Source organism: Tupaia chinensis, unplaced genomic scaffold (assembly GCF_000334495.1).
Source record: "Tupaia chinensis unplaced genomic scaffold, TupChi_1.0 Scaffold000023_1, whole genome shotgun sequence".
In the NCBI taxonomy this organism is placed as follows: Eukaryota; Metazoa; Chordata; class Mammalia; order Scandentia; family Tupaiidae; genus Tupaia; species Tupaia belangeri.
In genome coordinates, this window is record NW_006159453.1 from 2,932,863 (window position 1) to 2,960,815 (window position 27,953).

A 27,953-nucleotide genomic window follows, 5' to 3' on the forward strand; every position below is an offset into this window, starting at 1 on the left:
TTCCAATTTGCTACTGACTGCAACACTAGGCTGGGCACGGAGTCTATATTCTTAATCTCTATTCTAACTATTCTGCCCAGGAGAGAAATGACTAAGAGGGTCACTCTCTCAGGTTGTTTTAAATACAAAGTCAAGCAGTTGCTCAGATTAAATTTTAGTCCCTATTGGGATCTGAGTGACTTTTGAGTGGGCACAGCCCTTGAGGTGAGCATTCCTGTTTATAGAGATTATCTTGGATGCCAGAGAGGCTGGCGTGAAGAGGAGCCTTCATAGTCAGAGATATGAAACACCCAAGCAAGCCAGATGATAGGCAACCATGATTCATTTTTGTAATGGGGATTCTGGGCCTCTAGAAACTTCTCCTACCCCACTCTTGCTAAATCTTCATCCTTTCTAAACCATTGTTGACAGCATGACATGGTAAAGGTGAAAAGAGGGTGTGTGGTTTTCGGACTTTTTCTGTTCGCAAAATAGAAATAGTTCTGTTCTGTCATTTTGCGTCACGGGTGCCTCTTTGTTCCCATTAGTGTGTATAATTAAAAGTTGAAGGTAAGCCTTTCTTTTGTTAAATTACTTTGCCCCCCCCACTGCAGTATAATAACCTACCTTCCCCTGTCCCTGCTGCCCCCTCAATGAATGATATAAATAAGCGGGGGTGGGGAAAGAGGATACCCATACCAAGAAAACCTCTAAACTACCTACATTATTTAGTGAGAGGACTTTGTTTTCTTCCTAAATCAGACATTGATCATAATGGTCAAAATAATCCTTGGTACTTTCTCTAAGCTTCCTCATTATCATTCAATATGTTCAACAGAATGATTAAATTTAAAATAACATGGTGCACCTGGTTGAGATGACGATGAGAGATTTGGCTTCCTGTCTCTTCGTTAAGGATGAATTCAGCCCAAGGGTGTACTATGAACTTGGCAAATAGCATTATAATAGTGAGAGAATATTGCCTATTGGGTAGCAGGATTTGATGATTAAATTTAAGTGTGTACTGTCCACATAAAACAAATAATTCTCTCTCTTTTTTTTAACTTTTACTGTGAACATTCATCACTGGTGCTGAAGATGCACAGTTGCTAATTATTGTGTTTTTAACTTGTAATATACTGTAAATTTTGTATAATACTACTGTGACCTTATACAGAACAGAAAAGATGACAGGAGGCCTATAATTATTGTATGGGGAAGAAATGCCTATAATTATCTACTATTTTTAGGACCAGCGTGCATGCCCTCTTAATTTACATAAGCTTTAGACATTCACACATTTTCTGTCTTTGCTTGTAGATGATAAATTTTGCTCAAATGAAATCAGAAGACATACTGTTAGATGAGGAGCTAGCCAACTGGGAGCTTGATTACAATGAACAACACAAGCTTTGGTGCCAGCTAAAAAAGGGAGCATTTATTTGGATGGGATTTGTTTAAGACAAGATTCAAAACATTAAAAAAAAAACAAAACCAACAACACCATATTACTATATTGGGGCCTGATAACGTGTGATTATTTTTTAGAGAATTGGTTAAATTATCTTGTGGAAAAGCATTAACCTAACAAAGAGAAAACCTCTAGGATATTTATCACATGGAGGGTGATTATGACAGCATGTTCTTATTAGAGATGAATATTTTGTGCTCATTAAGGTTACCCCCTTGAGTGCTCAAGGATGCAAAGTGTATTGCAGTGAAGCACTGCAGTTCTCTTGCCCTGTGAGCTCTTGCTGTTAGCTGGGAGTTTCATTCTAAATCGAGGGGCCTCTCTAAAAGACCCAACCCTGGCAGAGCCTATGTTAGATCCATTGATTGGGCAAGTGGAAGAGACTGGGAAGTTTTCAAGTAAAAGCTCTTAGGTGGGCCAGCCTTGTGTGGTGGTGAAGGCAGTTGGACAGTTCGAGTACTAGACCTGATAACTTGAAAACCATGCTGGGCACTTATGAGTATGTGTCCCAAATACCAAGAATACAGAGAAGAAGGGATTGCAGTGTGTGTGTGTGGGGGGGGTGGGGAGCGGAGGGGATTGTGATTTTTCACTTTCCCTCTTTCTCTCTCTGTCTCTCTCCAGCAAGTGCACATGCCCTGTAGGAAATTAAAAAACAAGGCCAGCCAGGTGTTGTGGTGGTTAAGGTGGCTGGATCCCACATGACCAAGTGTACAGTTGGAATTCCAGACCTGGAGGCTTGGAAAAAAATGCCAAGTGCGTGCATGTGCATGTAAGCCTAAAATCCCAAGAGGAGAATGAGAAGGCCATACCCCCTGGCAAGTGTGTGTACCCTATAGCAAAATTTTTTAAAAAATCCCTAGAAAGATATAGCTTCCCCCAAACTCCTATCACTCTCTATTCTCCCCCATGTTTTAAAATCTAAGGCATGGCAGAAAAGCAATTTAAAATTTTGTTTGGTTAATTGGTTGATTTTTTTGGGGGGGGGGCTGTTTGTTTTTAAAGACTTATTTATTTACTCATTTATTTTATTATTATTATTTTAAAGTTTGTTTTAGGGCACATGAGTTCACCAGAGAAAGAGAGAGAGAAAGTAAGAAAGCAAGCGGCCAGGTCTGGGACTCGGATTCCAGTCATTCAGTGGGAGTCCAGCATCTTAACCACCATGCCATCTGTTGGCCCTGAATGAGATTTTTAACGGCCATGTAATAGATCATTTTAAATGGTCTTGAGTTGGTAGGATATTACCTAAGATCTCAAAGTGCGTGCACACCTCGTATTTGGTTTGTTTGAATAAGGATCTAAAGAAGATTGACCTATTACGTGGTATCTCCTGAGTTTCTTGATTTATAGGCTTCTCTTTACATTCTTTGATTTTCCCTCCTGTAATCGACTTTTTCATTGAAACCCAATTCATTTGTCCTATGGCATTTCCCACATATCATATTGTATTGATTATATCCTGTGGTATCATTTAACCTATTCCTCTGTCTCCTGTATATTCTGTGGGTTAGTAGTTAGACCTAGGATCTTGATTATGTCCAGATATAGATATTATTACTTAAATCTATTATTTTATGGAGAATTGCAAAATGTGATAATTCTATCAGTTCATTCCCATTTTTTAGCTAGATTTCATTAGTAGTAAGAAATTTTCCTTCATTTACTGTTTGTTTATCTAGGGTATGACTGGTTTAACCAAAACTTCATTTGCAAACTTCTCCTTCTTTGAGGTAAAATATATTGGATTTTTGTAGATACAGATTTTATAGGTTTTCATTGAAATGCTGGGATGTACAGATCAGCTTAATGACTAGGTCCCTTCAACACACTCAGGCAAGCATATATAGCATTTTCCTTGGGGTGGATGAATCTCAATCCCCTTCAAATTCCACTTATCATCATCTGTACCTTTGAAATGGCAATGATTACCCTTTGACCTATACTTGAATTGCATTTAACCCCCTGTATTCGATAAGCAACTTGAGGGCAAACTTTATGTCTGATTCTTTATTTTAAAAAATATTTCATATCCCGGGACCAGCAGATGGCATAATGTTATGTTGCTGGACTCCCACATAGTCAGCCACAATTCAAGTCCCAGACCCAGGGGCTTAAAACTCATGCCAGGCACATGTGTGTGCATGTCCAAGATCCTAGGAGAAGAATGGAGGAGAAGGGATTGTAGCATGGCCATCCCCCTGAGGGGTGATTTCTCACTGTCTCTCTGGTGAGCGTATACACCCTATAGCAAAAAGCTCTCAGAAGAAGAAGAAAAAAAAGTCACATCCAACACAGTGCCTGACACATAGTAAGACTTCAAAAAATATATGTTGTCTGAAAGACTGAATAACCAAATGACAAGGCAGTGGAGAAAAAGCCATGCTCTTGGGTTGACTATCGGCAGTGTAGTCTGGGCAGAAAGTCTGGGATGCGATTAGACTTGGATGAATCAACATCTACTTTTTGTTATTGGTCAAAATACCTTCAATTTCTGGTTTATAAAATAGCACCTAGGGAGCCAGCAGTTAGCGTAATGGCTATGTCGCTGGACTCTCACGTAGTCGACCGCGGTTTGCATCCCAGACCTGGTGGCTTAAAACTCACACCGGGCGCGTGTGCATGCGTGCCCAAGATCCCAAGAGGAGAATGGAGGAGAAGGGATTGCGGCGTGACCATCCCCCCTGGGGGGTGATTTCTCACTTTCTGTCTCTATGTCTCTCTCTGTCTGGCGAGCGCACGTACCCTATAGAGAAAAACCTCTCAAAAAAAAAAAATAGCACCTATCCTAGCCCTTTATGAAGTTATTGTCAAGATCTAGCAATCCAAAAGGAACCTGGGCAAGGACTTGGTAGCCCAGAGTACTGTGCCAGGTACCTGCCATTTACCCTCTCTGAGCCCAGTATGTTGTCTATAAAACAAGAATAGCAGTACCTACCTCTCAGAGTGATGGTAGGAATTAATTAATGCACATTATGTAATCCTTCAAGGTTTGTGGTTTGTTTTGGAGAGGTTTTTGCTATAGGGCATATGCGCTTGCCAGAAAGAGAGAGACAGAAAGACAGAAAGCGAGAAGTCACCCCCCATTGGCTATACCGCAATCCCTTCTCCTCCATTCTCCTCTCGAGATCTTGGGCACACACGCACACTAGCCCAGCATGAGTTTAAGCCACCAGGTCCGGGACTTGAACCACAGTCAACTACATGGGAGTCCAGCGACATAGCCATTACGCCAACTGCTGGTCCCCAGAATTGTGTTATTTTTATGTGAAAGTGCTTTGGTAAATAAAAAATTCTATGCACATTTGTTATTATTAAAAGCAGTGTTTTCCCCCAGCTGCATATTTTTGGTCTTTGGAACTATCTTCTGCTTTAAAGTGCTTTAGAAGTGCTTAAAAAGGTGGAATTGTTGGTTTAATGCTCCCCAGCTGAGGATCATTGCTGTCAGGATGCCAGTCTAGTTTGACTTGCTTTTCCAGGTCCTGGCACTGGCTGAGTGCTGGCTAGAGGAAAGGCCCTGGATGAAAGATGTCCTGGCAGGGGGAACATTAACACCCACTTTTAAGCCAGGAGGTAGGTGTTAATGTCTCTAGCTGGATTTCCAACAGCAGAGATATTTAGCACCTTCCTAGGATCCAGGAACCAGGCACCCTCTTTAAAAAACTAATTTGGCAGGTGAAAAGGAGAAAGAGTATTTCTAGTTGAGCACTTGAGAGAGTACATAGAGCTCTGTGTCACAGACAGAAGCCAGGTGTCAGAGTATAAACCTTGCATGGAAAAGGGGTCTTTTAAGGTTAGGTGGTCTGGAGAGTGGCTCTGGTGGGACCCTTCCTAACAGACCTCACTCAGTATGGGCCAGCGAGCATGACAGGAAAGTAATGGTCTAGGACAGGGTACAGATGTATGAGGTCCAGGACAGGTTGGAAATGCATGCAGCCTGAAATATGGTACTGTGACCAGCATGATTACTTGAGTAGTTGTGTTCCCCAGAGGACCAGGAGTTTCTTTGTAAGGGGGATACAGAAAGCTCAGAGGAGCCAGTGCCCAGGAGAGAGAACAGAGTGAAGTGCCTTGCCCAAGCTGCCCCTAGAAGCTGAGCCCACTCGGCTTGAGGCCAATTTGGAGGATGCTATGTGTATCTTAGTTTCCGAGTTCTTGGCAGAAGTCAGGCCACTCCAAGAACGAACAAAACTCCTCCTTTGTCAGGGCTTGACTGACAGCGATGGTGAATCTTGACTTAGACCTAGCTTGAAATGGTGCTTGTTTTCTCTCCAAAGCTAAAGCCCATTTGCACAACAAGCAAAAAGATAAGGTAAACAACTTCTGTTTAGACATTGCAAGGTCTGTTTCACTAGATGACATCTCAAGAACTCTACTGACACCACCTCACCTAGAGTGAACCCAAACACTGGGGATCCTTTCAACATCCAAAAAGGGTCACTTCTTTGAAATATGATGACTCCCTAGAACGACTTTCTCATTTAAATTACATGGATATCAGAGGAGCCCAGGCCAGGAGGTGAAACAGAGCAAACTCATACTCTTTGACTACAAAAGCAAATGCATATTTTTGATGAGCCTGCACCGGCTGCTTCTGCTGGTTTAGAATGACGTTCTCTTCCCCTTTTTGCCTACAAGGAATGTTGTAAACAGGGATAAACAAATGCCTTCATTATTTATCCTAGTCTCGCTGAACTAAATCATTCTACAAGGGAAATTTGCTATTTTGTTCGACTGGCAATTGCGTAAGCTAACGGGCCATGAAAGTCTTCCTTGGGGTTGCATTTGGGGATTACTCTAGTGTAAGTGAATACCTGTTAGACTGAAAGTAGTTATAAAAACCGAAGTCATGGAATTGGATATCCCCTCCTCCTGAGGGCACTGCTGGGACCTCTGGCACTTTGTAACCCAGACTGTATTGCGATTTTAAAGACAATCACCTTTCTGGGGCCAGCAGGTGGCGAGGTGGTTAAGGTGCTGATTACCACAGGGCCAACCATGGTTGGATTTCCAGACCTGGCGGCTTACTTTCTCTCTCTCTCTCTCTCTCTGTCTCTCTGTTTCTCTCTGGTGAGCACATGTGCCCGGTAGCAAATTTAAAAATAATAACCATGATAAATAAAATTAAGCAAATATTTCTTTTTCTTTTTTTACAGAGATTTTTATTAGAGGGCACACATGTTCACTGGAGAGACGGAGAGAGACAGACAGAAAGTGAGAAATCACCCCCCAGGGGGGATGGCCACACTGCAATCCCTTCTCCTCCATTCTCCTCTTAGGACTTTGGGCATGCATGCACATGCACCTGGTGTGAATTTTAAGTCACTGGGTCTGGGACTCGAACACAGTTGACTATGTGGGAGTCCAGTGACATAACCATTACACAATCTGCTGGTCCCACAAATAAATATTTTTTTAAAAATAATCACCTTTTCACTGGGGCTATGGCAAAGTGTGTCACAGAGGCTTGAATGAATGTTTTCCCTGGAAACTAGGCTAATGAGAAGTCTCCTCTCAAATTTTTCTTTAGAATGATCATCCTAACACAGAAGATATGATCAGAAACAGCGAGTTTTCCAAATGAAAACTCTGGTTTGAATGATTATTAGATAATTCATTTTGTGTCATGTGAAGAAAAGTCCTTGAACACTTTGTCTCATCGTTTTCATGAAACTCTGAGACTGACTAGGCTGGAGATCCAGATGGAGGGGGAATCTAGCTATCTGTTCCAACCCAGTAACATTCCTGATTTTCCTGCTTCCATTAATGGCGTCACCATTGTCCTAGTTACCCAGGCCAATGGACACCTATTTCTAAAGATTCTTCATTGTTCCTTCCAAACACAACTAGGCTCTTTCACTTCCAGACCAATATCACTCCAAGAACTCCTGCAGCTCCAGATCACCAGATGTATCCTGACTTATCTTTCAGCCACTGCAGCGCAACCAGCATAGTGCCTGTGGCCTGTAGTGCGAGGCACTGTGTTAAGTGTTTTGTCTGAGTCATTTCATTTGATACAAACAACCCTGCTAAGAGGTAAGTATTGTTTTTGTGCCAGTTTCAGGTACCTTACACCTTTCTCCCTCTCTCTTCCTCTCCTTCTGTCTGTCTTTCTGGTAAATGCACACACCTTCTGGCAAATTAAAAAAGGAAAGGAAAGAAAAGAAAAACAAAAGGAAAAGAAAAAGTAGCTACTCCATCCTAACACTGAAAAGCTTAGCACACTGAAAAATTAAAAACTCTCCTTAGATCTTTCAGAGAAGTAAGTTCACAAGGAAAACCACCGTCCCCACGTTGGAGAAGCAGGCAGATGCAGAGAAGCACAACTTACCTGAGCAGAAACCCACAAGCAGAAACCAGTGCTGGGGTAGAAAAACCTAAACTATAATTGGTTGATTGTTAAAAACTCAATGTGGAGAATAGCAGTTAGGGTAATGGCTATGTCGCTGGACTCCCACATAGTTGACCAAGGTTCGTGTCCCGGACCCAGTGGCTTAAACTCACACCGGGCGCGTGTGCGTGCGTGCCCAAGATCCCAAGAGGAGAATGCAGGAGAAGGGATTGCAGCGTGGCCATCCCCCCTGGGGGATGATTTCTCACTTTCTTTCTCCCCATCTCTCTCTCTCTCTCTCTCTCTCTCGCGCGCGCGCGCGCGTGCGCGTGCACTCTCTCTCTGTCTGGCGAGTGCATGTGCCCTATAACAAAAACCTCTAAAAAAAAAAAAAAAAAAACTCAATGTGGACAAATCAGTTAGTTAAAAATCCACGGGAGGATACCTACCCTTTTGTGAGTTTTACTGCTTGAGTCTCTAGCATGCTCTTACAGTGAAGACTGGAGAAATTCCCTCATGCTTCTGGCAGGGGGAGAAGGAAAGTGGCCATCTAAAATACACCAGAGTATTCTTTTCTTTTTAACAAGTCCTAGCTTTCACTTTTATTTATTTAATTTTTTTAGTTTTTGCTATAGGGCATGGTGTTCTCTCCAGAGAGAAACAGAGACAGAGAGAAAGGGAAAGTGAGAAATCACTTCCCAGAGGGAATGGCCATGCCACAATCCCTTCTTCTCCACTCTCCTCTCAGGATTGTGGGCACACATGCATGTACAACCTCCTGGCATGATTTTCAAGTCACCAGGTCCAGGACTAGCACTGCAGATTCAGCCATGGGAATCTAGCTGCCTTAACCTCCATGCCACTTGCTGGCCCAACAAGTCCTGCCTTTAAGAGAAACGATTTTGAGGACGGCAGGTGACACAGAGGTTGAGGTGCTGAACTTTCACATAGCTGACCACAGTTTGAGTCCTGGACCTGACAGCTTGCTTTCTCACTTTCCCTTTCTCTCTGTCTGTTTCTCTCTGGTCAAGTTAAACAATAATAATAACAAATGGAGTTAAATAAATAAACAATTCTTTTTAAAAATACCATTTTACCAGATTTTAACCTATTGGGGTTTTGACAGTCTAACCAACCTGGAGAAAGAGAAATAATCAGTTCCAGCACCGTTCCCCACCACCCCCACCCCCGTCACTCTGTCCCACCTAATGAGAGAAAACCTGAGAGTCACTTGCAAAGTTTATGGCCTAGGATCACAGGTTCACTGAGACTTAATCATAGGATTGTCAAATGCTTCCCCACTTCCTGCACCTTACCACCACATCACTAAAGGTCTGTTTACTGCAGTTCCTCTCAACCAGTATGTTGTGTCCAGATTTCAACAAAAATATTACAAAGCATTCTAAAAGGCAATAAAACAAAGCAAAACACACATACAGAAGGAAATTAACAATAAAAAAAATCACAGCTTGAAGAGACAGAGCAAGCATCAGAACTAGATACAGAAATGATAAGATTTTTGGAATTATTAAGCTATGAATTTAAAATAACTGTTAATATGCTAAGGGAGCTAATAGAAAAGATAGATAGCATTCAAAAGCAAGTAGATAAACAGAGAGGTAGAAGTTTTAAGAAGGATAACAAAAATGCTAGAGAACAAAAAAATACTAATGGCAATGAAGAATGTCTTGGATGAGTTCATTAGTAGACTAGACACAGCTGAGGGAAGAATCTCTGAGTTTTATACTTGAAGATGAAACAACACACCTCTAAATAACACATGGGCCAAAGAAAAGAGTCTCAAGACAAACTCGAAACTATTTTAATGAAATAAAATAAAATTTAAAATAGGTGAAATTAAATTGAAAATACAACTTACCAAAATTTGTGGAGGCAGTAAAAGCAGTGTTTAGAGGAAAACTTAGAGCGCTTAATGCAGATATTAGAAAAGAAGAAAGATCTAAAATAAACAAACATCTACTTCTGGAAACAGTAAAAGAAGAGCAAATTTAATCCACTAAAAGTAGAAGAAATAAACAGTAAAAACTAGAGCAGAAATCCATGAAGTTGAAAATGAGATATTCAGAGGAAAAAAAAAAAACGACTAAAAACTGGTTCATGGTGGGGCAAGCAGATGGCCTGGTGGTTAAGGTGCTGGAATCCCCATGATTTCCTGTGGTCTGAGTCCTGGACCTGGGGGCTTGAAAATCATGCTGAGTGCATGTATGTGCATTCCCAAAATCCCAGTAGGAGAATGGAGCAAAAGGGATTGTGATGTGGCCATCCTCCCTGGGGGCGTGGGGAGGAGGGTTGGGGATGATTTCTCATTTTCTCACTGTCTTTCTCTGTCTCTCTCCTGTGAGTGCACATGTCTTATGGCAAAAAAACTTTAACAAACACAGAAACTTGTTCTTTGAAAAGATCAATAAAACGATACCCCTGGGGTATGCAGGTGGTGTGGTGTTTGAGGTGTTGAACTCCCACATGATGACCATGGTTAAAGTCTTTAACCTGGCAGCTTGAAAATTTTGCTGGGCACATGTGCATATGTGCCCAAAATCCCAGGAGAAAATTGTAGGAAAAGGGATTATTGTGTGGCCATCCACCCTGGGGGGTTGATTTCTCACTTTCCCTCTCACTGTTTTCTCTCCAGTGAGCACACATGCCCTATGGCATACAACTAAACAAACAAACAAAACAAATTAGGGACCAGCAGATGGTGTAATGGTTATGTCACTGAACTCCCACATAACCAAACATGGTTCAAGTACCCAACCCAGTGGCCTGAAACTCACGCCAGGTGTGTGTGCATATGTGCCCAAAATCCCAAGAGGAGAGTGGGGGAGAAGGAATTATGGCATGGCCGTGTCCCCTAGTGGGTGATTTCCCACTTTCTGTCTCACTGTCTCTCCAGTGAGCGCATGAGTCCTGTAGCAAAAATCTTTCTTAAAGAAAAATTGATAACTTTCACTGGAGTCACACTAAATATATATATATATACAATTTATATATATATATATATATACAATTTACTAATATCAGAAATGAAAGAGGAGACATCACTACAGATTCCATGGACATGTAAATAGATACTAAAGGAATATTATGAACAACTCTATGCCCACAAATTTGATAACTTATGTGAAATGTAACAATTCCTTGAAAGACACAATTTCCAGACCTCACACTAAAAGAAAAAGACATCTGAAAAGGCCTGTATCTATCAAAGAAATTGAATTGATATATTGGACCTTTGGAAAAGTCATGACACATTTTTGCATAGAAAAGCATAGAAAAAATACATCATGACTTTTCCAATGACCCAATATAATTTTTATTTACCAGAGGGCACGTACACTTGCCAGAGAGAGAGAAACAGAGAGAAAAAGAGGGAGAAAGCACCCTGCAATGAAGCATGGACATGTCACAATCCTTTCTTTATCTCTCTATTCTGTTGGGCTTTGGGACATGCACACCCATGTGCCTGCCATGTTTTTCAAGCTGCCAGGGCTGAGATTTGAACTGGGTAGCTGGCCATGTAGAATCTGTCCTTCATAACCACTAGCCCACTGGACCAGCCTTTAATCAATAATTAATAACCTACTGAAACAGAAAACATTGGGCCCACTAGTGAATTCTACCAGACAGTTAAAAAAGAAATTCTTATGATGTCTTTCACAAGATAGAAGCAGGAAGAATACTTCCCAATTCATTTAATGAAACCAGGATTACCTTACCACCAAAAATCAGACAAGGGAATTACAAAAACTACAGACCAATATCTGTCATAAACACAGATGAAAGAAATCCCCAAGTATTAGTATATCAAATCAAAAAATGTATAAAAAACTTTATATTTCACAACCAAGTGATATTTTTCCAGGTATACAAGGCTAGAATTTTCAATAGTCAAAAATCAATTGATGTGAGGACAGCAGGTGGTGTGGTGGTTGAGGTACTGGACTCCAACATGGCCGACCATGATTCGAGTCCTGGACCTGGTGGCTTCCTTTCTCACTTTCCCTCTCTCTGTCTCTCTCTCTCTCTCTGATGAACACATGTGCCCTCTAGCAAATTAAATAAAAGCAAACAATAAATAAAATTAAATGAATAATTAAAAAAACTAATTGATGTTATTTGTCACATCAACAAGCCAAGGATGAAAAACAACATGATCATGTCAATAGATGCAAAAAAAAAAAAAAAAAAAGAAATAGAGGAAGAAAGAAAAAGCATTTGACAAAATCCAATACCAATTCATGATAAAAACTCTTAGCAAACTAAGAATAGATTGTAATTCCCTCAACTTGGTAAAGACTATCTACCAAAGAACCTATAGCTAACATTATATTTAGTGGTTATAAAACTAGAAGCTTTCTCTTTACGGTCAGGAATAAGGCCAAAATGTCTCCTCTCATCAATCCTTTTCAACATCATACTGGAGTCCTAGCAAATGCAATAAGACAAGAAATGAAAGTGAAAGATATGTAGGTTGAAAAGGAAGAAATAAAAGCTATCTTTCTTTGCAGATAATTTAGTTGTTTATGTAGAAAATATAAAGTAATTGACAACAATAACAATGACAACAACAACAAACCCTTCTTGCTTTCTCACTTTCCCTCTCTCTCTCACTCTGTCCTTTTCTTGTCAAATTAAAATAAATAAATGAATAAATAAATAAACAAATAAAATACAAAGTTAAATAAAGTAATTAAAAAAAATTAGAGCATGATATTGGCAAACGAGTGGGCAAATAGATGACAAAACTAAAATAGAGAGCCCAGAAATAAACCTTCAGAAATATAGTTAACCCCTTTTTAAAAATTTGCTGTAGAGAGCATGTGCTCACTGAAGAGACAGAGAGAAAAAGAAAAAACTAAAACAAAGAAAGTGAAAAACAAATAACCCCCATGGGTTATTTTACAGACCCTTCTCTTCCATCCTCCTGTAGGAATCTTGGGCATGCAAGCACACACACCAAGCTACCACGTGTGGTACTCAAACTGTGCAGTCTGCCATGTGAGATCCAACTGACTTAATCACCACACACCACTAGCTGCCTCAGTCAACCAATTGTTGACAACTGATCTTTAACAAAAGCGAGACAATGTAGAAAAGAGTCCTTTCAGCAAGTAGTGCTGAGCATCTACATACAAAAATAAATAAATGTAGACACCAACTATTTTGAAAATTAACTCATAGACTTAAATGTAAAACACAAGACACCAAAACTCCTGGAATGTCAAAAATTTGTTAAATATATTTGTTACCTCGACATATGTTTTTAGGCCTGACATAAATTATTTGAAACCCATTTGTACCCTATCACCTTTGACCTGATTAAAACTTCTCCTCCCCTTTTGGTAATTTTGATATGTAACATACTTATTCCTCTTCTCACTGACATCAAACCCAATATATCTCATAAATGTTGACCATGAAAAACCTAATCATCAACCTCAGAGTCACATATAAGTCCCCCACCATACATTTTTCTCTCTTCAAACTAGCCAGTCCACAATTCCTCTGAGAAAGTCTAAGGAATAGTATTCACCTATGGAGCTTAATAAAGGCACAGTCTCGCATGTCCTCTCTTTCTCACTCCCCACCTGACAGTTGAGCCCTCTGACACCTTCAGATTTCCTTATGGTCTCCCATCAGAACTCCTCAACTATCTGGGATCTTTAAGTAATACATACTTCTATTTTATACATTTTGGTTTAGATTTCTCATTGTATTTCAACACACACACACACACATACACACACACGAACTAAACTTTCCCTCAGCCAAGTCTTTCCTATAGCGTTGCTATCTTGGCTTATTACTACTTTCAAGAGATCTCAAGATCAATTTAGGAAATACACACACACACACATACACACACCATGTAAGATAATATGGAAGAAAATATGGGATAATATGGGAGACTCTGGGTTTGGTAATGACTGAAATACAATACCAAAGGGCATGATAAGTGAAATAAATAATAAACTACACTTCATTAAAATTAAAAGCTTTTCTGTGAAATATACTGCCAAGAGAATGAGAAGAGAAGCTACAGACAAGAAGAAAGTATTTATAAAAGACATATCTGATAAAAGACTATTATCCAAAGTATATGAAGAACTCTTAAAATTCAACCATGAGAAAGTGACAACACATTTTAAAACATAGACAAAGACCTAAGCAGACAACTCACCAAAGAAGATATACAGATGGCAAATAAGCATATGAAAGATGCTCCACATTGCATGTCATTGAAGAAATGCAAATTTAAACAATGAGATACCACAATATACCTGTTAGAATGAAGACACCACCAGATGCTGGTAAGGATGGGGAGCAACAGGAACTCTCATTCTTTGCAGGTGGAGATGCAAAATGGTAACGCCACTTGGGAGACTGTTGTGTTTTGTTTTTATATTATTGATTATATTCTTATTATATGATCCAGCAATCACATTGCTTGGTATTTACCCAAAGGAGCTGAAAACGTGTTTACATAAAAACATACACACAGATGTTTATTATAGTTTTACTCATAATTGCCAAAATTTGGAAGTAACAATTTGGCCTTTGGTAAGTGAATGGACAAACAAACTGGTACATTCATACAATGTAATAATAGTATTCATCATGTATAATAACTGAGCTATCAAGCCATGGCGCTAAGAGTGAGAATGAAGAACTTCAAAAGCATATTACTAATTGAAAGAAGTCAATCTGAAAAGGCTGTATGATTCCAACTGTTGGATCATTGGAACAGTCATAGATGTATTTTTCTGTTTTTCTATGCAAAAATGTGTCATAATTTTTCAGACAACCTAATATATGACATTTTGGAAAAGGCAAAACGATGGATACTGCACAAAGATCAGTGGTTGCTAGGGGGTTGGGAGAGGAAGGGGGTGGATGGGGAAGTCACAGAGGGTTTTTAAAAAATTATTCTTTTTTAAGTTTGTTGCAGGACACATGTAGGGCTCTCACCAGAGGGAGGCAGAGAGAGGATAAGTGAGAAAACAAGGCTCCAGGTTCAGGACTTGGACTGCTGTTGGTCATGTGGGAGTCCAGTGCCTTAACTATCTACCACACCACCTGCTAACCCTACAGAGGGCTTTTTTTTAAATATATTTTTATTTTTTTAAGAGAGATTTTTGCTATAGAATGCATGCACTTGATGGAGAGACAGAGAGAGACAGAAAGTGAGAAATCACCCCACAGGGGGGATGGTCATGCCACAATCCCTTCTCCTCCATTCTCCTCTCGGGATCTTGGGCGTGAGTTTAAGCCACCGGGTCCGGGACTCAAACCGTGGTTGACTACATGGGAGTCCAACAACATAGCCATTATGCCAACTGCTGGTCCAAGAATAAAATAATTCTTTAAAAAAATAATGTAATATTGAATAAATGTTGTACGTCTGTCAAAACCCATAGAATGCACAGCACCAAGAGTGAACTCTAATAGGAACTATAGACTTCGGGTAATAATATTGTGTCATTGCAGCTTCGTCAACTGTAGTGAATGCACCACTGGAAGGGAGTGGAGGGATGTTGATAGCAGGAGAGCTGTGTGCAGGTGAAGGCAGGGAGTACATGGGAACTTTCTACTCATTTTTCCTGTGACCTTAAAACTTCTCTAAATAATAAAGTCTATTTGAAATGGGAAAACATTAATATAACAAAATATTAACTAAAACAAACAAAATCAAGTACAGGTCCTTAGCCTTGACAGGATGGCCCTTGAACATTTGCTTCCTCAATGTCTCATCATAAACGTATGCTCTAGCCAAAGCAGTTTGTTTCAAGTCTCCCAAAGATTCCTTGTCCTTTCCTGGCATCTTTCTACTTTACAACCTGTCCTTTCTAGAAGTGATGTCTCTGGACTCTGAACTCCCCTGCATCTGCACCAATCACCTGTCTCTAGCATTGAGTCCCCTGTGGTGTTAAGTAGAGCATATCGTTTTTATGTGTACATTTGCTCTCTAGTCTGCAAATTCTTTCAGAACAAATATCTTACCTTATGATTTGCAGTGGCTCACTCAGACTTGAGGAGAGACACTTTTCTTATATATAGTTTTATTATTATTATTCATACATTAAATTGCTATACATCATTTAGATTGTGAAGAGATTTTACCTAGCATGATATACACCTCAGTCCAGCCCAGCTGAGACCACCATACACATCCTCATCAACAGATACTAAACCTTATCTGAGTCCACAAGTGTCTGACCTCTCCATTTCCCCCCAAATTTCCTATGCTCTTCCCCCTCACTCTCTTCGCACTGTCTCTAGTGTCCACTACAATTTTTAATACTTTTATGTTCTCCAATCTTTCAGCCTCTACCATGGAGTGCAAACAGTCACTATTATGTTAAGTGGAGACATGCAATATTGAGGAGAGACACTTTCATTTCACGGTTATATCAAAGTATTAAAACTTCAGAGCAAGGGACTAGCAGGTGGCATGGTAGTTAAAATGCTGGACTCCCTCATGGCTAACAATGGTTTGAGTCTTGGACCTGGCAGCTTGCTGTCTCACTTTCTCTTTTTCTTTGTCTCTCTTTGGTGAGCATATGTGCCCTAAAACAAATTAATCATACTAAGTACAATTAAATAAGTAATTCTTTCAAAAAAAGAACCCAAACAAGCAAACAACAAAAAAACACTTCAGAGTGATAAGTGGCCACAAGGCCACTGGAAGATGCATATCATGGTCCATGAATGTCGCTAGTGGAAATGACTTTAAGACAGCCTTCAGAGTCACCTTCAGAGCTCCAAGGTGGTGAACCTTTAGTCATCCACATGAGGATCACATAAATAAGTCCCCTACTATACATCCTTTCCTTAAAGTAGGTAATCCACAACTCCTGTGGAAAAGTCTAAGGGAAAATATCCCTGTCTTGATGATAAAGGTCTCGGACTCTTCAGCATATGCTCAGGGGATCATTTTATTCTAAAACTCTACATGGCTTATTACCAGAGGGACCACCCATCTCTATGCTTTCCCTGGGGAGAGTGGAGATGAATCCTTTGCTAAGACCCATGACCTGAGAGCCTTTTCCCGGGGCAGTTCTCATCTCTGGCATCCCTCATTCCCTTGGAGCCCTATACAATGACTCACAAGTGGTGGTAATGGAAGAACGTCCAAATTTGATGGTGGAGTTGGGAGAAGACATGTAAAATCTCCTTCAGTGACTCTGTGGCCCCTTCCTCATGTAACCTCAAACACACCCATACTGATGGAGAACCTTTTTTTTTTTTTTTGGAGAGGTTTTCGCTATAGGGCGCGTGTGCTCGCCAGACAGACAGAGAGAGACAGAGAGACAGAAAGCGAGAAATCACCCCCCAGGGGGGATGGTCACACTGCAATCCCTTCTCCTCCATTCTCCTCTCGGGATCTTGGGCACGCACGCACTCATGCCTGACGTTGAGTTCTAAGCCATCGGGTCTGGGACACGAACCATGGTCAACTACGTAGGGGTCCAGCGACATAGCCATTACACTAACTGCTGGTTCCCGAGAACCTTGACTTTAATAGTGAAAACTTTAGTATAAGGGAACATTTGTCCTCTCAGGTAGGCATAGTCTACTGTAGGAAATCAGATACTTTTCAATGTATCTTAATTATGCAAATATTTCAGATGAATGGTACTTTGTCTTTGTCCCAAGTTATCTGAGCTATTATCTCAATCTGATAATTTTTTAAATTTCTTTTTTTTTTTTTAATTACCAGAGTGTATGTGCACTCACCAGAGAGCCATAAAAGGTGGGAGAGAGAGAGAAGTAGAGAGAAAGGGAGAGGGAAAGCACCATCCCCCAAAGGGGCATGGCCACACTGCAATTCCTTCTCCATTTCTCCATCCTGTATTTGGGGCATGTGTGCACAGTGTCTGGTGTGTTTTTCAAGCACCTGGGACTGGGGTTTGAACCATGGTTGGCCATGTGGGATCTAGCTCCCTTTACCACTAGGCTATGAGACTAGCCTTATACTGTTTTTAACTGACACATCATAATTGTACGTATTTATGAGGTATGGTGTAATGTTTCAATGTATATATATTGGGTTGTTGGAAGAGTCATGATGTATTTTTCTGTTTTTCCATGAAAAAATGTGTCATGACTTTTCCTTATATATATTTATCATTCTTTATCATTCTTTTGTGGTAAGGACATTCAAACTCCTCTCTTCTAGCTATATTGACGTCACATGCAATATTGTTAGCCATAGCCACCCTACTGTGCAATGGAACACCAGAACTTACTTCTCCTAGCTGTAACTACCGCCCCCTCCCAGCCATTGGTAACTACTTTTCTACTCTCTACTTCTATGAGATCTCCTTTCTTAGATTACACAGAGGAGTGAGACCATCTGGTATTTGTCCTTCTGTGTCTGGCTTATTTTGCTTAATACAAATGAGCATTTTGTTTTAATAGTCTTGACCTTAGATGGGCCAAGTCTACCTTGTTCTGTAGAAATATTCGGGTATCCATAAAATGATACCACGTCCAGGACCAACAGTTAGCGTAATGGCTATGTCGCTGGACTCCCACGTAGTCAACCGTGGTTCACGTCCCGGACCTGGTGGCTTAAACTCACGCCGGGGTGTGTGCGTGCGTGCCCAAGATCCCGAGAGGAGAATGGAGGAGAAAAGATTGTGGTGTGGGCATCCCTCCCTGGGAGGGGGGGTGATTTCTCGCTTTCTGTCTCTCTGTCTCTCTCTGTCTGTCTGGCGAGCGCACACGCCTTATAGCAAAAACCTCTAAAAAAAAAAAAATCCAAAACAATACCACATCCTTATGAGTCCAGATAATTAAATAATTACACAGGATTTGATAATGTGTGTGCCATATGTATTTATTGTGCATACAGGAAGATACATGCATAATGTACTAATTGAATTATTTTTAAAACACACATATTTCTTCTGGGCCACAGAAACACATACTAAATATCTAAACCTACACACTGCTGGCAAACGGCACCTTTTCTAACAAAAGAGAGCAGTTTAATAACAGTGTTAGAAAACTGGCAGTATGTTTGTTAAAAATCTTTAATTAGGGACAAGCTTTCCCGGAGGCCTCTGAAGGCGAAAGGTGTAAATGGAGAAACGGCCCCAGCCTGCATGCCGGTGGTGGCTGTGCTCCGAGCACAGATGGGCTGGTGAGGAAACTGTGAATGGACAAATGATAACAGACTCCTCTGGAATTCCAACATCAGCTCATTAGCAATCTGTCAGAGATTTAACTATGTATACTGGCGAAAATGCAGGAATCACACAATTGTTACACGATCATCATGTGCGTGTCTAACTGAAAAGGCCATTAGAAACGGATTGGCATAATGGCTATTAATAGAAAGAGAATGTCTCGAAGCACAGGCATTTGGATGCTTTGTGCTCCCGTTAGATAATGATGATTTTGTGCACTCCTAGGCCATCACAGGACGCTGAGATGGCAACAGTTTCATGATGGAAATCATTAATAAATAAACAGCCAGGCCAGCATGGTGGAAAATGGGAAGGATATCAAGCCACACTTGATTCCAAGGAATGAATGGTGATGTTTCTCCGTTCTGAAAAAGACCCTGTGTCAGCAACTTTAAATTCCCTTAAATGACAAACCTGGTATCCCAATGATTTTCAGCTGTCTAGTTAGTGGCTCAAATTGTTGGTACAGAAAATGTATTTCAGTTATCTGTGCACAACAGGCTGGATTTGATGGGTAATCAAGATTTTGAAGGGAGAAAGAGAATGAACATCAATGGCACACCTATTATATGCCAAGCACTGCAAATTTACGATTTTACTTCATTTTCTCAACAACTTGACGAGGTGTTGTCCCCATTTTACAGGTGTAGAAGTCACAGAGCTCCAGAGAGATTACATGACTCCATGAAGATAGTACGACTAGTAAGTGGAGATAATTCTATTTGAACGCAGATCTTGGTGGTTCCATAGCTAATGTTTTCCCACTGTGTTTTACTGCCTCTCAAGTTGTCTCATATGCACGATAGGGAGTAGCCTTTCAGGATGATTATTACCTTACTATGGACAGGCACGAGGACCCCAAGGCTTAGCTGAACTCCGTTTATATGAAGCCACCTGATTTAATGCACACATGGACACTGACCTATTTAAGTCTGTTCTCTAAATTTATTTTGAGGGGAATATCTCCGCTTTAATATTGTGGCATATCTGCACATGCAATGAAGAGTTAAACGAGTGATCTATAAAATGTAATCAAAAAGTTCTGAATCGGAAGAATTCTTTTAGTAGGATTCCATTTATATAAAGCTTAGAAACAAACCAGTTCAGTGAGAACTGTTAGCAGTCCGGATGGTGGTTAACCATAGGGAGAACAGTGACTGTAAGTAGGTACCAGGGGACTCCTGGGACCAGGATATTGCTCTCTTTGTTGATTTGGATGCCAAAGTGTTCACTTTGTGAATAATCGTTGAGTTTGTAAATGTATAATTTGAATAGTTTCATGTAGGTATATCCTACTTCAATAACATTTACCAAAAAAAAAAAGGAGGAACTTTTTTCTATTACATGATTCAAATTAGAGTCCTACTTGTTTAATTGCCATATTTTGTAACCTTCCTCAGATTCTTGAAAAAAAAAATTGCCAGAGGGTTTGTGTGCTATCCTGAGACACAGAATAAGGAGACAGAGAAAGCACCACCCCACGCATTCTCCACGCCATGGGGAGTGGTCACACTACAATGTCTTCTCCTCTATTTTTTTACCCTATTGGGATTCGACCTACTTGTACATACCTTCCAGAGTGTTTCTCAAGCCTCTAAGTCTGGGACTCGACTTGGGGTCTGCCATGTGAGATCCAGCTGCTTTAACCAAAGTTAGGCCAAGGAGTCATCCCTAGCAGATTGTTCTTATGTGAAGCTTATAGTTGGAAGTCCTCTTTCTGGAGTTTGGAAAATGTGTCTGCATTTGCCGACGTGGGTGAGTGTGTGTGTACTAACTTAAGCACGCTTGTACCCTGGAGACAGAGAACACAGAGAAATCCATGTGTTCTTTTACTCTTGACTCTCAAACTCCTGGAAAATCTAGGGTGCCAGAAGAATGCTAATTTTATACAGGTGAGCTTGGGGATGGAACTGCCTCATTTCATGGCCCCTTGTTGGTCACAGTCTTCTGTGCAAATGCCAGTGGCAGGCATCCTCCCCTCTTTGGAACCAACATCTGCAGCCAAGATGTCTGAACTCACACTCACTCACCTTGAGCCTTCACCCCATCTCTGTGCAACTCTCTTTCATTTTTTGCCTCAGTATATTTCCCATCTTATACCTACCTTAACGACCCATTTGTTTTATCACCAAGATAACTACGATTGAGGTAGATTGTTGGAATGCTATACTGTGTAGACTTTGCCAAAATGATACCTTATTTCTAGAACTTTGTCTCAAAGAAACCATCAGACAAGTATGCAAATAGGTATATTCCTCAAAGCATGGTTAGAGAACTATCAGTGTTAATATCACCTGTAGTGCTTGGTAAATGCAGATTCCTGATTTTTATTCTTTACTAAAGCAGAAGCTCCAGATGTGAGGTTTGTGCATCTATCTATCTATCTATCTATCTATCTATATTTTTTTTTGGAGAAGTTTTTGCTATAGGGTGCATGTGCTTGCCAGAAAGACAGAAAGAGACAGAGAGACAGAAAGTGAGATATCACCCCCAGGGGGGGATGGCCATGCTGCGATCCCTTCTCCTCCATTCTCCTCTCGGGATCTTGGGCACGCACACACAAGCACCCAGTGTGAGTTTAAGCCACCGGGTCCAGGACTCGAACCGTGGTTGACTACATGGGAATCCAGTGACATAACCATTACATCAACTACTGGTCCCAGTGCATCTATATTTTTTAAATACCCCAGATAAATCATATTAAAGTTTGAGGATCATTGATGTACAAGAATATTACTGCATTATTACTTAAAAGAGAAATTAAAGGGGGTGGAGTGACTATTCATCAGAAGAGGATTAGTTAAAATAATGATGACACAGTTATATTCTGCATCTTTAAATATGTGATGTAGATCCTTACTTATTAATGTGGAAAAATGTTCACAACATATCGCTGAATGACAAAAAGCAGGTTGTACTACAGCGAATGCTATCCAATAACATATTTGTTTCTAAATATGTGTGCAGGGATGCCAGGATATCAATAGTACTCATCTCTTGATGATACCCTTATTTTTCACTGCTTTCTCCTACATTTTCTAATTTCCTTCTTTTTGCAATAAATATGCATTAGTTTTATAACCCAATAACTCAACAAAGCTACTAAAACACAGATATGGAAAAATAGTTAATATTTGATTTCCTACAAAAGTACTTTTTTAAAAAAAGAATTATTTATTTTATTTTATTTATTCATTCATTTATTTAAATTTGCCCAAAGAGAAACACACACACACACAGAGAGAGAGAGAGAGAGAGAGAGAGAGAAAGTGAGAAAACAAAGCCACCAGGTCCAGGACTTGAGCCATGGTTGGCCATGTGGGAGTGTCCAGTTCCTTAACTGCCACACCACCTACTGATCCCCTAAAAGTACTTTCAGTATACCACCCCACTGAAATTTGTGGTTGAGTAATTCAGAAGACAGCAATGGCTATCTGATCCTTTTAAGATGTGAAATATCTGTCACAGAAGACATCACTCTGTTGGTCTTTGAGTTCAACCCATGTTGCTATTGGAGTAAAACCTTCCTGACACAACAGCAGTTTTATGGCTAATGTTTTCTGTCACAGGGATTTTTACTCATTAGAGCTAGTGCCTTTAGTAGGGGATAAGAATAGGGAAGAGGGATAGGAAATGAATTCCCTGATTTGGGGAAGTGAATCCGGTGCCTAAAGAATGTTCAATTCTTGTATGTAGGAGGAGATTTGCAACAATGAGAAAAAGTATGGAAGAAAATGAAAAGTCATTGGATTGTGGTTGTATACTGCTTTTTACACATTTTTTTAAAGGTCTTGCCCCTTAAAAATGTTATCTTCTTTTTCTTCAATTCGTTCTTATAATGAAAAAGATAGGGAATGAGATTTTGCCTCTTTGACCACAATCTTAAGAGTGCATTTTTCTTAATCCGATTCTGTTTTAAATGTTGTCAGAATGTACCATAATTGGTTGTGGTAAATGACACTGGAACCACATTGCTACTCACTCTGGAAATGATATGAGCTCAGCGTGCTGCTGATCAAATGCATTTCTGCATTAAAACTATTACAGACAGAATGCCTCGATGGGATTCTTTCCTCCTAATAGTTTTCCAGGGTTTGTGCTGAAAGGGTTCTGTCAATCAAGCCTGAAAATCAGCTTAACACCCTGACTTGGGTTAATAAAATGCAGCTGCCAGGATCTCAGCTCAGAGGCCACTGTTCCCTGGTTCCAGCATTATCAAGCCCCACTAAAAATGCCTCATTATAATTGATACTCATCATACACCCTTTTTTTCTTTTTCTTTCTTCTTTCTCTTTCTTTTTCTTTCTCTTCTTCTTTCTTTCTGTCTTTTTCTTTCTTTGTCTTTCTTTCTTCTCTCTCCTTTTTTTTTCTTATGCAAAGAATGCCTCCAGAAAGAATCCTTGCCTTAGACAAAGCCTGCTCTAAAAGAGACTGCATATCAAAGGCAGATAGCTAAGAGGAAGCAAGACAGGCTAAATGTATTTCCCCAGTACTCTGGAGTCAGACTCGTGCAGATTCTGACTTTCTTGGGTGGCGTAGAGTCAGGATAATGCACCAAGAATTGATACAGAAATAGGGATATGCCCCAGGTTACGTGGTTTGAAGGGGGCTCTGATAGCACTGTCACCAATTAATGGGAAGACGAGAATTCCAAATGAAAAGACTTATTTTACTAAGGAAAACAAGATGTCAGAATGCCAAAAGCCTGTGACAAGTGATGTGCCAGTGAGAAGAGAAGAGAAGCCTCTTGAATCTCTAAGTCAGGCCTGGCAGTATAGTGCCCGAATCACTGTCTCTTAGTTCTTCTATGATTGAGACTTTTAGGCCAATTGGTTCCAAATCTCTTTGAATGGATACATTATATCTCCCCTAGTTTCATGGACAAAAACACTCACACCAAATAAGACACCTAAGCCAAAACAACCTACATTAAAAGACACTGGGGGACAGCAGGTGGTGTGGTGATGGAGGTGCTAGACTCCCACGTGGCCGACCACAGTTTGAGTCCTGGAACTGGTGGCTTACTCTCTCACTTTTCCTCTCTCACACTCTCTGGTAAATTAACAGAAGTAAAAACACTAAGTAAAATTAAATAAATAATTCTTCAAAAAAGAAAAAGGATATTAGGGAGGTCAAAGTGTTGGAGGGAAGTGTGATGGCTTTCAGACAGATCCTACAGTCTATAAAGTTTCTCCTGGTTACCTGTGAGGAAGAAGAAAATGGAATCAACGAACAAAGCTGGGGTTGGGGCGGTGGTGGGCAAGTATTCCCATCCAGTGAATTCTCAGTATGTGAGATCTCATTAAGGAGTACAACAAAATAGGAAACTGAGGAAGGAACATTACTAATTATACTCCAGTGTTGTATATTTGAGTTTCCATTCAGAGGCTACTGGGGCAACTTCACAGGAAGGGAAAGAAAACAGTTTTTCATGGATGGTAGAGCTACAGTTAGGAAAGTTTTAACGAGGCACTCTGGGCATAGTCTTCTTAACACGACCAAAATGGCTCTGGTGGCTGTGGGGCCCCATGACATTAACATGAGGAATGCTTGGCTAATTTGCTTCGGCTGCCATTTTAAACATTAATTGTCTGAATTTCCCTGGTCAAGTGAAAAGGATATGCATCTATAAGTTTGTCACAGGATTGCTGTGGTACCTTGGCCTGTGTTTCTTCCAGATGTGTTGCTGTTCAGGTTATATATTCTAACGAGTGTTTCTTTTATACAGGTAAGAGCAGAACCTCTAACATTCTCTTCAGGATGAATTATGACAGATGTCTATTGAGGACTTATTATGTGCATTCCCTCATACTGAGTTCTTTATAAATGTTCTGATCCCCACACAACCCTGTGAAGTTGATAATGTTCTTTTAAGCCTAATTTCTAAGAAATTAAATAGTAAGACTGAGGGGCTAGCAAGTGGTGTAGGGTTTGAGGTACCCGACTCCCAAATAGCTGACTGAGGTTCAAGTCTTGGACTCTGCAATGTGAAACTCACACCAGGAACATGTGAGTGCATGCCCAAGAGGAGAATGGAGGAGAAGGGATTGTGGTGTGGCCATTTCTCCCAGGGAGGGTGATTTCTCACTTTCTCTCTGTCCCTGTGTCTCTGGTGAATGCATGTGCCCTATAGCAAAAATCTCTCTTAATAATAATAACAATAATAATATGGGGACCAGCAATTGGCATAATGGCTATGTCGCTGGACTCCTATGTAGTCAACCGCAGTTCAAGTTCCAGACCTGGTGGCTTAAACTCACGCCAGGCGCGTGTGCGTGCGTGCATGCCCAAGATCCCTAGAGGAGAAGGGATTCTTGCATGGCCATCTCCCTCGGGGGTTATTTTTCGCTTTCTGTCTCTCTGTCTTTCCGGCGAGTGCGTGCACCCTATAGCAAAAACCTCTAAATAATAATAATAATAAGGTTGAATAACTTGCTCAAAGTCATTCAGCTGAAAAGCAGACTCTCACCTGGTCAGTCTATCTACTAAACACTGCTCCTTAACTGCTAATCTCTTTACCTTCTAGCGGATGATGCTCCAGACTTGAGCCCCTCCAAGCATGAGTTCTTAGTGTCCTATGGCTGTCGGTTCCTGCACATGGCATTCCTAGAAAGGGTGCTCCTCTGTTCTGATCCTTGAAACAAGCCCTGAGTTATTTTCAGATCCAGACCTACTTTGAGCAGTTGTCATTGAAGAGGAGATAGCTTGCTAAAGGAAGAGCTCCAATTTCAAGTTCAGAGATTCGGCTTTGTTTTGGCTCCCGTATTTACTTGTTGCGGCCAGGTAACTTACTCTCTCTTAACTTCAATTACCTAGCTCTGCATTTAACATAGAAAGAGCAACAAAAGCTATTAGGAGTATATGAAGCCTAGATTGTACACAGGGCCTGTGCTTCTAGAAAGCTGACTCCTTCTGAAGGGTGAGAAGTGAGAATACAGTGAGTGTGTTTAGGAGAAAGATAGAGCAGAGTTTATAAAAACTGGGCAATAGTGGGACCAGCAGGTAGCATAGTGGTTAAGGTGCTGGACACTTCCACATGGCTGACCATGGTTCGAGTCCCAGACCTGGTGGTATATGCTTTCTCATTTTCCTTCTCTCTCTCTTTCTCTGTGTGTTTGTCTTTCTAGTCAAATTCAAAAATAAATGAATGAATAAATAAAATGATTCCTCACTTTCTCTCTCTCTAGTGAGTGCATACACCCTATAGCAAAACTGAACATATAAGCTAAACTAAATTCAAGGAAAAGAGAATAAGTGATCAAGAAATAGATATGACTAAAAGCTCAGGAGGAAGATTAACCTGGGAAAAGGCAGAGGGTCTGCTTTCAAGATGAAAGAAATAGAGATGGGAGTAGGATGTCCTAGACTCAATGCACTGCATCACTGGGGCTTCACCCTAAACTGTGGACTAGGTGGTAGTTTCTCTAGCTGTATCTCTGGACATGCTCAGATTTAACATCAACCCAAAATTAACGCCCCCAACTCATGCATTTCCACATCTGTCAAAGCTAAAAGGGGCATCTGAGACAGATTTCCTTTTGTTTTCACTGGCGTGTCAAATGCCGCAGTGACAGCAAAGGAATAATCTTCAGTTTGTGTATAATGAGGTCTGAAATTTCCGTCTCCACACATTGATCATGAATCTTATTTCACTAGATAAACTGACAGCAGAGTCTCAGGTACTTAAACAAATTTTTGAAAAAAATCAACGCAACCACCCACACCTATGGTTTTTTTCCCCTTGCTGTCACTTTTATGATTCAGTTATTTTGTCTATACGCACTCATTTCCAGTTTTGTCTGGATTCCCCAGCAGTCAAATCATTCCTCAATCCTAGACATATACTCCCCTTTCCTTAAAAATATGATTTAGTAGAAGGACAACTGGTTGGGGAGGCAGAAAAACTGAGTTCTATTCTTGACTCTGCTGTGAACTAGTAAACTTATCTGGGTGAAATTATTTAACTTCGATTTCTTTACTTGAAAAATTTATCCCTCCAGCAAATATTAATTGAGCCTTGGGCCCTCCAGTGGTGTACTGGTTAAGGAGCTGGATTCCACATGACTGATTGCAGTCTGAGTGCCAGACTGGTGACTTGAAAAGCACTTCAGGTGCATGTGGGTACATGCACAAAATCCTGCCATGAGCACTGGGTGCAAGAGTCTGTTGCTTTGTATTTACTTTTGGGGATCTCCATGTGGTATGTATTTTCCTGTCATCAGGAAAGACAGGTCTGTGAAACTTACATGGGTCTTTCCCATGGGCTTTTGGGCTTTCCTCGTCTGTACAGAGCAGTTCAAGCAGGGAAATGCATTTTGAGGAAGACATGACTCTTGATAAGGTAACTATCATTTCGAATGTGTTGTATGTGCCAGCTCCTTTACATTCTTATTTCTCTTGATCCTCACAACGCTACTGTCTTTCTCTCCAACTTTACAAATAAGGAATGGGAGTTGAGGGGACCAGCAGGTCACATGGTAGTTAAAGACGCTGGACTCCTAAATGACTGACCATGGTTCGAGTCTCGGACCTGGTAGTTTGCTTTCTCTCTCTCTCTCTGTGTCTCTCTGATCAAATTACAACTAATAATAAATAAACAACAAAAATAAATAGATAAAAATAACCAATATTACTTATTTAATTTGATTTATTCAATCATTTATTTTAATCTGACCAGAGAGAGACACACATGGGGGGGAGGGGAGGAATGATAAAGCAAGCTACCATGTCCAGGACTTGAACCATGGTTGGCCCTGTAGGAGTGTCCAGCACCTTAACCACCATGCCACCTTTTTTTTTTTTTCTTAAGAGGTTTTTGCTATAGGGCATGTGTGCTCGCCAGACAGAAAGAGAGAGACAGAGAGACAGAAAGTGAGAAATCACCCCCCCCCAGGGGGGATGGCCACGCTGCAATCCCTTCTCCTCCACTCTCCTCTCAGGATCTTGGGCACGCACG

At 40.6% G+C, this 27,953-nt stretch overlaps 1 pseudogene; it reads left to right on the forward strand.

The window, feature by feature from the left end:
- Positions 1-27,953, forward strand: part of LOC114007208 (protein BEX5-like) — a 49,277-nt pseudogene that overhangs the window by 6,736 nt on the left and 14,588 nt on the right.